This window comes from Medicago sativa, chromosome 6, assembly GCF_051527215.1.
Source record: "Medicago sativa cultivar Bolivia chromosome 6, Bolivia_mono, whole genome shotgun sequence".
Classification (NCBI taxonomy): Eukaryota; Viridiplantae; Streptophyta; class Magnoliopsida; order Fabales; family Fabaceae; genus Medicago; species Medicago sativa.
Window position 1 is genome coordinate 62,285,123 of NC_140754.1, and position 11,116 is coordinate 62,296,238.

The 11,116-nt window shown below is 35.2% G+C and overlaps 2 long non-coding RNA genes across 2 annotated transcripts; one reads left to right on the forward strand and one right to left on the reverse strand.

The window, feature by feature from the left end:
- Positions 1-7,244: 7,244 nt before the first annotated feature.
- Positions 7,245-8,257, reverse strand: LOC146916155 (uncharacterized). Its single transcript, XR_015014893.1, has 4 exons — positions 8,120-8,257; positions 7,968-8,028; positions 7,394-7,468; positions 7,245-7,308 (listed from the first exon to the last, which is right to left on the reverse strand). It is a non-coding gene; the product is annotated as an uncharacterized LOC146916155 (long non-coding RNA).
- A 446-nt stretch (positions 8,258-8,703) lies between these two features.
- LOC146916156 (uncharacterized) lies at positions 8,704-10,728 on the forward strand. The gene is made up of 3 exons (XR_015013741.1): positions 8,704-8,944; positions 9,039-9,147; positions 10,612-10,728. It is a non-coding gene; the product is annotated as an uncharacterized LOC146916156 (long non-coding RNA).
- Positions 10,729-11,116: the final 388 nt, after the last annotated feature.

An 11,116-nucleotide genomic window follows, 5' to 3' on the forward strand; every position in this document is an offset into this window, starting at 1 on the left:
GATCCACGACAATACCACCTTTAGAAATCACATGACCAGGGAAACTCACTTCCCACAACCAGAACTCACACTATGACAACTTAGCAAACAACCTCTTCTCTTTCAACACTCCCAACACAATCCTCAAATGCTCAGCATGCTCTTCTTCAGACTTCGAATATACCAAAATATCATCGATAAACACCACCACGAAACGATCCAAAAAAGGATGAAATATTCTATTCATATATTCCATGAAAACACCTGGCGTATTAGATACTCCAAATGGCATCACAGAATACTCACAGTGTCCATACCTTGTTCGGAACGCAGTTTTGGATATATCTTCCACCTTTACTCTAATCTGATGATACCCTGATCTCAAATCAATCTTGCTGAACACTTCTGCACCAACCAACTGATCCATCAAATCATCAATCCTCAGAAGCGGATACCGATTCTTGATTGTCACCTTGTTCAACTGCCGATAATCCACACACAACCTCGTGCTTCCATCCTTCTTCTTAACCAACAACAAAGGGCACCCCCACGGAGAAACACTTGGCCTGATAAACTGCTTCTCGAGCAACTCTTCCACTTGCTTCTTCAACTCACCCAACTCTAATGCAGACATCCGATAAGGCGTAATCGAAATAGGACTCGTTCCATGTACCAAATCAATTGCAAACTCAACTTCCCTCTCCGGCGGTAACTCGGTAACGTCGTTCGGAAAAACTTCTGGAAACTCTTGCACTACCGGCAAATCACCAACTCCTTTCTCACTACTTTCCTTCAAGGAAGCAAACATCATGAACACACTAGCTTCACCATCCAAAGACTTCTACACTTGCTCCGCGGTCAAGAACTTCCCACCTTCCTCAGCTACTGGCTTAGAAAACGTTATACTCTTGGTCAAACAATTAATGTTAACACCAGAAGTCAATATCCAATCCATACCGAAAATCACGTCCATATGCTTCAACGGAAGACACACAAGATCCAACTCAAAATCTACATTACCAAAACTAACAGGGCACTTAGCACACACAAAAGAAGTAGTCACCGAACCACTAGCCGGGGTGTCGATAACCATCCCTCGAGACAACGGAGTCACAACCAAACCCAAACGCTCAACATGACAAACCGCAATAAAAGAATGAGTAGCACTAGTATCAATAATTGCAATCAAAGGAGTACTATTGATAATACACATACCTCGGATGAGATTATCCAGATGCTCCACCTCTTCCGCATTCAATGCAAACACCTTCCCCGCAGCCTTCTTCGGCTTGGTACACTTAGTACTGATATGCCCCTTCTCACCATAATTGTAGCAGGTGATCTCCGTCTTGCACTCAAAAGCCTTGTGACCTGCTTCTCCACACTTGTAGCATTTCTCACCACTCTTGCAATCATTAGCAAAATTAGCCAATATGCCACACTTGTAGCACCTCACCTCAGCAACATTCACCTTAGAGCCTCCACCAGATTCTCTCTTCTTGCCTTTGTCCTTGTTGTACGGCTTCCCAAATCCATGACTCTTTCCTTTCTTCTCATTCTGAGCCTTGTAGTGATTAACCTTAGCCCTTCCAGCATCATCAAACATACGACACTTATGCACCAAAGTATCAAAGTCTCAGATCTCCTGAATACACATATACTGATAGATGTCGGGCCTCAAACCGCTTTCAAACTTCACACACTTGGAAACCATAGCATCATCCTCATTGATGTACGGACAAAACCTCGATAGCTCCTCAAACTTTGCAGCATACTCAGCCACTGAACGGTTCTCTTGCTTCAAGTTCAAGAATTCCACTTCCTTCTTAGTCCTCAAATCCTCAGGAAAGTACTTCCTCAAAAACTCAGTCTTGAACCTAGCCCAAGTCACAGCTCCACCAGCCTCAAGCCTTCCCTTAGCATTGGTCCACCAATACTCAGCCTCCTCAACAAGCATATGAGTAGCCAACCTGACCTTCTGGTCCTCACTCGTCACCATAGCACGAAAGATCCTCTCTATGACTTGTACCCATGCCTGAGCTCCATCCGGGTCATATCTACCCTTGAACGTCGACGGACTGTTTCGCAAGAAACGATCCGACCTCCGCTCCTCCGCCTCTCCAGGATCACGATGACCAACTGCCGCCTGCTCATTAGCCTGAGCCAACACTTGTGCCATTGCAGTCAAAGCCTCTGCAATCGCTCCATCATCTCTACCACCAGCCATCTCACTTCTACACAAAACCAACCAACAGATAAAAACAGCAGCATAACTAACAAGTACCGAAGGTAGCTCATTACCATTCGCATACTAACAGGGTAAATCAACAAACACTAGTCTACTAATCTATTAGTCTATTAGTTCGGACAAAACTGACCACGACTCTGATACCAACTTGTAACACCCTATTTCTAGTAAGCGGTAAAACGCGCGAATATACAAACATATTCTAGAAATAGATGCTACGTCTTCGAATTCAAACATACATGCATAAAGATCATCTTACATAACATAGCAGCGAAACATACATATAATTCTTAAATATCTTCAAATCTCAACATAATACAAATGTATTTTCCAAATCTCAATTAACAAGTACATCTCAACTCCAAAATACATAGTCAAATAAAACAACATGCAAGAACTACCCTAGATCAGAGCCCTAATCTAGACACTTGCATATAAAGAGGAACTCCACTCCTCGGCATCATCAAGCAAACAAACTAAGCATCCTGCACTCCATCTACCCGTCCATACAGAAAGGTTGGTGGTAAACCACTGAGGGTTAGCATTACATCATCATAATCCATATAAGACTTAATCAAGAACATTGGAAATGAAAGATACATTCAAGCATGATGATTAATAAATACACACATACTCACAAGTATCCACAACATTCATATCATTCATTACCATCATTCCAAGTATATATCAACAAGTGTATCATACACATATTACAAATTCACCTTCACAATTAACAATTAACAATTAACAATTCAATTCACCATTACAATTAGCAATGCAACCATCAAGCACATCTCCATGCAATTCAATTCACCAACAATTTATGCAATGGCTCTAGACTCATCTAGATGCATGTGGTACCAAAACACCTCCAGGTCGTCACCTTCGATGCAACAAAAACATCGTAATCACCTCAATTGGATATAAAATCCACCACCATCAGTCATGTATGCATGAACATATGACTCAACTACAATGCATATGTTCACACAAACAATTCACCTCAACATCAACAATAATTGTATATATGCAATCAACAACAATCCACCACATAACATATATACAATCAACAACACATTCACAACACAAGCAACATGTAGTTGTCACATAAATACACCAACAATCATCTTCACATAAATCCACATATAGTTGCCACATTTCCACATAATTCCTTACAATCCAAATAAGGGAACAAATACACATATGATCACCAACATCATATTCCTCACTCAACAACCATTCATACATCATCTCATAATCATATTAATCCATTCATAAAAGGTTGATAAGCAATAGGCTCTCAAAAATCATTTTTAATCAAATTCGTCTCTCAAAGTCAAAATATTTCAAGTAATTGAGCATTTAAGTCAAAACCAAGTAAACAAGCTCAATTGCCTATGCCATGTGTTCTCACAAGTCAGATATATGTGCAGTAGAGGTTACATAAGCATTTCATCGGCCAAATACGATGAATTCATGAAAAACTCAAATTTCGTCTCACTTTATCACTTTTCACAAAAATTCTCATTTTCAAAGCAAAACAAGTTACTACTTGATGAAACCAATCACAACCAATTTTAGAAATCATATGAACAATATACAACTTTAATCCCACCTCAAACTCCGGAGAAAAACGAGTTTTCGAAAAAATCGACGTTTCGACCGTTTTTATAAAAGTTAGACGATTTTCACAAATTCAAGTCCAAACTAATTCAAATCATGTTCCAGTAGGATTAAAGGTATAAACAGATGTTAATTAAGTCCAAAGAAACATTTTAGAAGTATTGGATTGGTCCCCAAAAGCTCAAAACAAACAAAACAGAAAAACTGTTTCTGGGCAATTTCGCTATTAGCGAAAAAACTCAAGACAGTTTCGCTATTAGCGAAATTCTGGCGAATTTCTTCAGCAGTTACGGGTTTTCACACCATTTTCACCCAAAATCCCATTTTTCAAATCCCCCAACTCCCAAACCAAGTTCCAGAAAGTGTTTATGGGTCAAAAGAGGTTCAATACACTTAAACAAACATGATTCAAGCATTAGGAACAACAACATAGCTTATTTCATCAAAATCACAAAATTTTCTCAACATACCAACATAACCACAAATCTCCTAATGAATCGATAAACAACGATTCCAGTTACACCAATTCGATTCTAACAGTTCAACAATCATCAACAACAACTAATGAACACGAATTCATGCACAATTAAACATCACAACCTCATTTCTCATCGAATTTGCTCAAGAACACAATATACCCATATTTATTCATTTCATCATGTTAATTCACATACTCACATACAAATATCTTGCAAATCATGTTCTCAAACATAACAACAACAATCATGCACGAATTCACAACATTTAGGTTCAATTCATCAATTTCACAAAATGGGTAAAAAGAAAAAGTTATGAAATTATGAGTGAAGCCTAACCCTCTTACCTCTAGCACCATGATTCTCTAACCCAAGCTTCAATTTATCTCCTAGATGATGAATCCCCTCTTTTAGCTCTAGCCCTTGTTCTTGTTCTCCTCTCTAACCTCTAACTCTTCTCTTCTCAATTGAAAAATGTGGTAAAACCCTATCTCTCCACTAACATTAGTTTATATAGGCTCCCTTAATTGGGCTTAACTCACCACACCTTAATGGGCCTAACCCATTTCTATTCTAACACCCAAAAATGGTTTAACTCACTTAATGGTAAAACATCATACTAACGGTCACTTACCGGTAAATAAAATAATTACTACACCCTCTCTAGTAACTTGGTGAAAAAATAACTCTCACTAAGCACTAAAAATAATCCTCAACCAAAATTACAAAATTACCCTTACTCTCAAAATGACCAAAATACCCTTCTAACACTGAATTCTACAATTCCCAACCAAAAATACACACAGAGGCAAATAATCACACATGAGCACATATAATACACACAAATAAATAATAAAATAAAACTAGCGAAAATCGAGCTGTTACAGTTTCAACCTCATGATGGCAACTATGCAGGCATTGAAAAGTTATGTCCAATTGAAAAATTTAATGGGGCCTTTTTTCCAGTTTCAAGATAACAACTTATTTCTAGAAAAGACATCACACTAATTTTTTGGTTCATGGGGTGATATTTGAATGATGAATACAAGTAAATACTACCTATAAGTCGATTACTTCGCAATAAATTAACTGTAGTTGCAGCATCCCAATCATACCTAGAGGAATACAAGTTTTTTTTGAGGGAAAGTTTGTAATATCATACAATAATAGGCACTGTAAAATCATTGATTGAATGGGTAAGATACGCATTGGTGTTTTGTAGGTTGTTGTTGCTTTGGTTCAATTAAAAATGTCCCTAAAAACATAGAAAAAGAAATGCAAAAGAAAAATTCATTTATAAAGCAAAAAGAAGACAATTATGGTGTAGTCTGTATAGAGATAAAATAATAGTTGTGCTCTAATGCTCCTATGTTTCATAGTTTAGTTCTATACAATGATGTAGCTAGTTGGTATTCCAGAGAATGTTACCTTTGAATCCGATCTTCTTTTTGTGTGCAACAGCAGCTTTAAAAAAGTAAGATTGTAACCAGGTAAATAAGTAGCATTGTAAATAACTGAGCATTAACACTGAGACCTGGTTATTACTGTTGATGTCGTGTGCAATTTGATACTGTTATTTCTTTATTTTCAAGGATATTTCATGTACATTGTCTACTAACACAAGAGGCAAACGGAGAGCAGAATAAGATAATTAAATCAAGGATAGAATGATTCACGCACCAAATGAGCAAGATCTCGTTCCATATCTTTGTTCAAAAGAGATTGGAAACCCTCTCGACCAGCCGAAAACACATAATTTCTCCCCCCAAATAATGTGTCACCTGCATTATATATTTTCCTTAGCACAATGAACATTGATTCTGAAAATACTGCCGACCTTGTTACTACTTTAGTACTATATCTATACAAGTGTACCTCCAAGGCTTTTTTCACTTCAGCCGCAGTATATACATACACTGCTAATTTGGGGCTGTGAAACAATTCATTGTGAGTCATGAAGCCGATGGGCATAAGGATTGTATAGACAAGCTAGGAGATTATGGTATAAATCTTACCTAGTAATAGCACCATGCATATAACGAGGATGCGCGAACAACTGAGAAGTTCCCCACAAAACTCTCTTTTTGCTCTATAATATGGAAAAAAGAAAATAAAAGCATGTGTTATCAACATTTCAAAACCACGATTCACTAAACAAAATCTTAGATTTATGCATTCTCCAAAATTCAAATATTTCAAATTATTTATTTGTAGTGAACAAGCATAATTACAGGAACTTTGTACTTGCTTCAAAGCAAAGAGGCTTATTTTCCGATTTTAAGCTGCTTATCTGAAAGTCAATACTCTATATTAAAAGATTCATTGATGTCAAATTACCTGACTCTGAAGCTCATGAGCAAGGGCCACAACTTCATCAAGGTTCACATTTGATTCTTAAGACAAAGACAACAAGTGAAAAATTCAATAGCTCGAATAGAGTATATAATAACCTTAATAAATGTAGCAGCAATGCATTAATTAAGAAAACACTTTCCGTCAACTATGTCTCTGACAATTGTTCAATTTCAATATTCCAGATATAAACGTTAAGTAAGCATGTACACCATCTCTCATACTTCAATTCTCTCTAAGAAATTTCAAAGATTGACTCACCTTAAGAGTCTTCCCCTCAGGAGCTATATCCCTATCTTGGAAGCACCAAAAATCTACTCCAAGTTTCTTTATGAACTCAAAATTTGCTCTCATTGTGTTAATTAAAACAATTTTATCTTTTAGAACATAAAAATATCTAAGTATATAAAATTTGAGAGTGTAGAATTAACTCACATCTTCTTTTTGCCATGCTTAATGAATTTGTACCATTTTCCCATGGCCAATATTTGCTAGGTGTTGACCCCTTCGGTGCACCTAGAAAATATTGGTACCATCTTCCCATGGCCAATATTTGTTAGGTGCACCGAACGGGTCAACACCTGTTCCACTGAATGTGTTCCTAAATGCAACACTCAATCTGAACCAATCCTGCAGTTACACAAGAGTAAATTCAATCAAAGTCCATGTTTAGGTCAAATAAGAAACACCACTTATAATATAAAAGAAAACCAACCTTCATCTTCTTCCCAAGAAATTTCTCGTCTGGATTATACCATTTAAATGGAAGTGGATTCTTACTTGAAGGCCCCTGAAAATTACATACATCATGTATTAATAAATGAACACACGACACATTACTATGGAATACAAATGAACATAAGAGATATAAATTCGTTAACATTTCTTAGATAACGGTACTATGTTGTCCAGAACACTTGCGCCAACATGAAAATTGAAAACTAATTTAGTTGAGAGTAATGATAATTTTAAAAATGTGCTAGTGTCATATCAATGATATAACACTGATACCAACACAGTGGCCGATAACTTTTTATTAAAGTTTGTGTAATAAATTGTGTTTGAAATTTAAAACTTGACATTTTTAATGAATAATTACTTGATTTAGAATAATTAAAAGTGTCCGGGCACTCGTTAACAATACCTTTTAAAAAAATACACCATTGTGTGAGATTGCATTCTATTATGTCATTATTTCATATTATTATCCATGTCAACATGTCATGTTATGTTTGGCCATAAAAGATGTACCGCATATTTAATTTTGGAAATGCCAGGAAAAAATTTACCTTCCCAATCATCCGAATCACAACATTTAGCATTATCAGGGCATGTCTGAGGTGCACAAATCTTATAGCCATCAAACAGAATTAAACCGTCAAAAACCGAATGAGATTAATAATAAAAACAAAAATTCATAGGAAAAACGTAGATTGAGTACCACTTCTGCATAATAGAAGACATTGAAAGAAAGAAGAAACAGTAATAATTCCCCAGATTTCATGATAATTGATTTACTAGTAATTCCTTCAATCGTGAATCAACACTTGAATTAAATTAAATAAGTTATAAGAATGAAAATGAGAAAAGGAAGCAATGAAGAGTGGAAATAATTGAAACCTTTTTATGCGAATGAATAGGATCAATCTAGATATGAAATGGTGATCCCTCTGAATCGGTTCTTGTGCTTATTTTCACGCTATAGTTGTCAAACACTCCAGTGCCACTAACCCCGTGATTTCCTTGATCATTCCTTAAAAATTGAACTATCCATTCTTGACTTAATTTCGTGGTTAAGATTATCGTCACTTCTTTGTTACTTTATTTTTTAACTTAAAAAAAAAAACTATCCATTACTTATTACTTATATTGCTTATTCTAACGTCAAAAAAAATAAATATATTGCTTATTCCAAAATATAAATCAGTAAATAAATTACTTTGTTCCAAACTAGCCACAACACTCTCAAAATATAACAGACTCCCTTTTTTCTCAATCGCAATCGCAATCACAAAATCCCTAACACAGAATCTTCATTCTTCATCACAAAATTGAAACTTATTCTTCATTGAAATATCACACTCAGTTTTGCACTGTTGCTTCCTACTCGATCTCACATATTCTGATTTATAGCAGATTTTTATCTCTGATTTTTGAATTTATGATAATTTTCGTTTTGATTTCTTTGCGTAGGGTTTAAACAAACTGAAGGTATAATTTCAAGGTGCTATGCTACAATGATTCGATATGTTGTTTCTGTTGTTTGGTATGATTTCATTTGAATCTCGTTTTTGCTACAATGATTTCATATGTTGTTTCCATTTTTGGTATAATTTCATTTGAATGTCGGTTTTGCTCAGGATTTCAAGGTGCTGGAATCGCAACAAGAAGAATATTTATTTCGGAGTGATCAATTCGAAACCCTAGAGAGTTGCTTTCTTTTCTTCAGCGATGATTCAAAGAATTTTTGTAAGGAAACTAAAATTCATGCATAAACTTGTGTGTTCCGTCATTGTTATAGTTTATTCTCGCACGCCGTTTTCTTGGCTAATTTTAAACTTTCTTGTTACAAGCTCTATTTCAAATCTATTTTTACCTAAGAAAATTTTATTTGTTCTATAATTGTTAGTTTATTTCTAGATCATTGCTCCAATTTGTATAATGTTGCTGAAGGTGGCAATGATTGGTTTATATTATGTGCATAATCTAAATAAAAGACACCAATTGAGCAGTGTTGTTGCATTTACTGCTGTAAATTATGCTTCTATATAGATGTTAAAAGTGCACTAATTTAGTCAAAATATATGATGACCTTTAAGGGAAAAAGACTATCAAAGAACTATTAGAGTTTGGTGCCTTTTCTTACTATTTTCTTAAACAGTGTTGAGATAAGGCCTATTTGTTTAATTACTCAGAAAGGGGATTTTAACCATAATGGCTATATCATTCAAACCTGTGCCAAATGTTTTACCCTTGCTGCATGATCCTTCCTGTTATTAGCCATATTTAGTTGATGCTTTAATCACAGGCACGAAAGAGGGAAAGATACAAAGACTGAATAAATGTCATTTTTGTCTAAGCCACTTGGAATGATCATATTTCTGATTTAAGCCGCGTTCATTTATGACACTTGAAACTTCTGGTAGTTCTACTTGTACATTTATTCGATTTATTCTATTTTTTTCTTATTAGGGGTTGAATGTGATGCTTTGACTGGCTGTGCATCAACATTTATATATCCGAAAGGAAGATGGTTTGTATATTTGTAGTAACCATGATTATAGAAAAAAGTAAGAAAATGAGCATCATAATTATGTCAAGACTGAAACACCTGATACGTAATTTACATCTCTTACTCTTGTAGATTCCTAAAATTCATTTACTCTTCAATTTGGATACTGACATTCTTTTTCTTTTTGTCCTTTCAAAATGTGAAGGATGTATATAAATAGAGAAAATATGGGTAAAAGTGACCAGATATATAACCCTTGCCCAATAGCATATTTTAAACGCTCTTTTTCTCAAAGCTGCACTATTAAAAAGAAGGTATAGTTAATAACTGTTGTCACTGGGTTTGGGGTGAACACATTCTCTTGCATGCAATCTCTTTCTTCTAACTTGCATTCTCACTCTGTAGTGAGTCAAAGAAATGAAAACGGAAATATAGGAAATAGGAATGTGGACCATTATAAATAAGAGATGGTCAAGGAAACAAGGCAGGAAAATGTGTGATGTAACTTCTTCTTCTTCTCTCTGATTCTCTAGTCCTTCACTTCTATTATTCTTATTCTTATTACATTTCTTTGTCACCTATTACTCTCTATCAACAGAGATTGCAATTACCAAGTTGCAATGTTTCTTTGAATGAATCAATAGATTATTGTTTGCATATTCATTCCAATTAAGTAGAACCATTACACACTCATGCTTTAGGTTGTTCTTCCATTATGAGCTAAGCAGGCCATGGCAGCCCCACATATATCTCTATCAGGATGTTTCTGCCATTCTGAGCTGCCGAAGCATTTTGAGTTTGACTGCTCAAATATTCAGGTCCTTTCCTCTCTTTTTTGTCTTAATATTGTATAATGGTACTGAATTGATTTTAAAATTGATCGGTTGACTGGTTATAAACGAACGACCTTTCCCTTGTTATTTATAAAAGATTATCTATGATGTTTGCTAGATGTATATTCGTTTTTTCATTTTTTTTCTTAGAATAGTTTATGTTCTTCCACATGCACTCTAGTTATCAAGAGTTATAATTTTCTTGGAGACTGATTTCCCGTCTCATTAACTTGCCATGATTCAACATTGAGATTTCATCTGTTTTACTATTTTTGTACATAAATTTAATGATATTGAGTATTAACTAATATGTTTTGAGATCTGAAACAAATTTCATATTAGATCGAAGTACTAATTTTATCTATAGTATAGT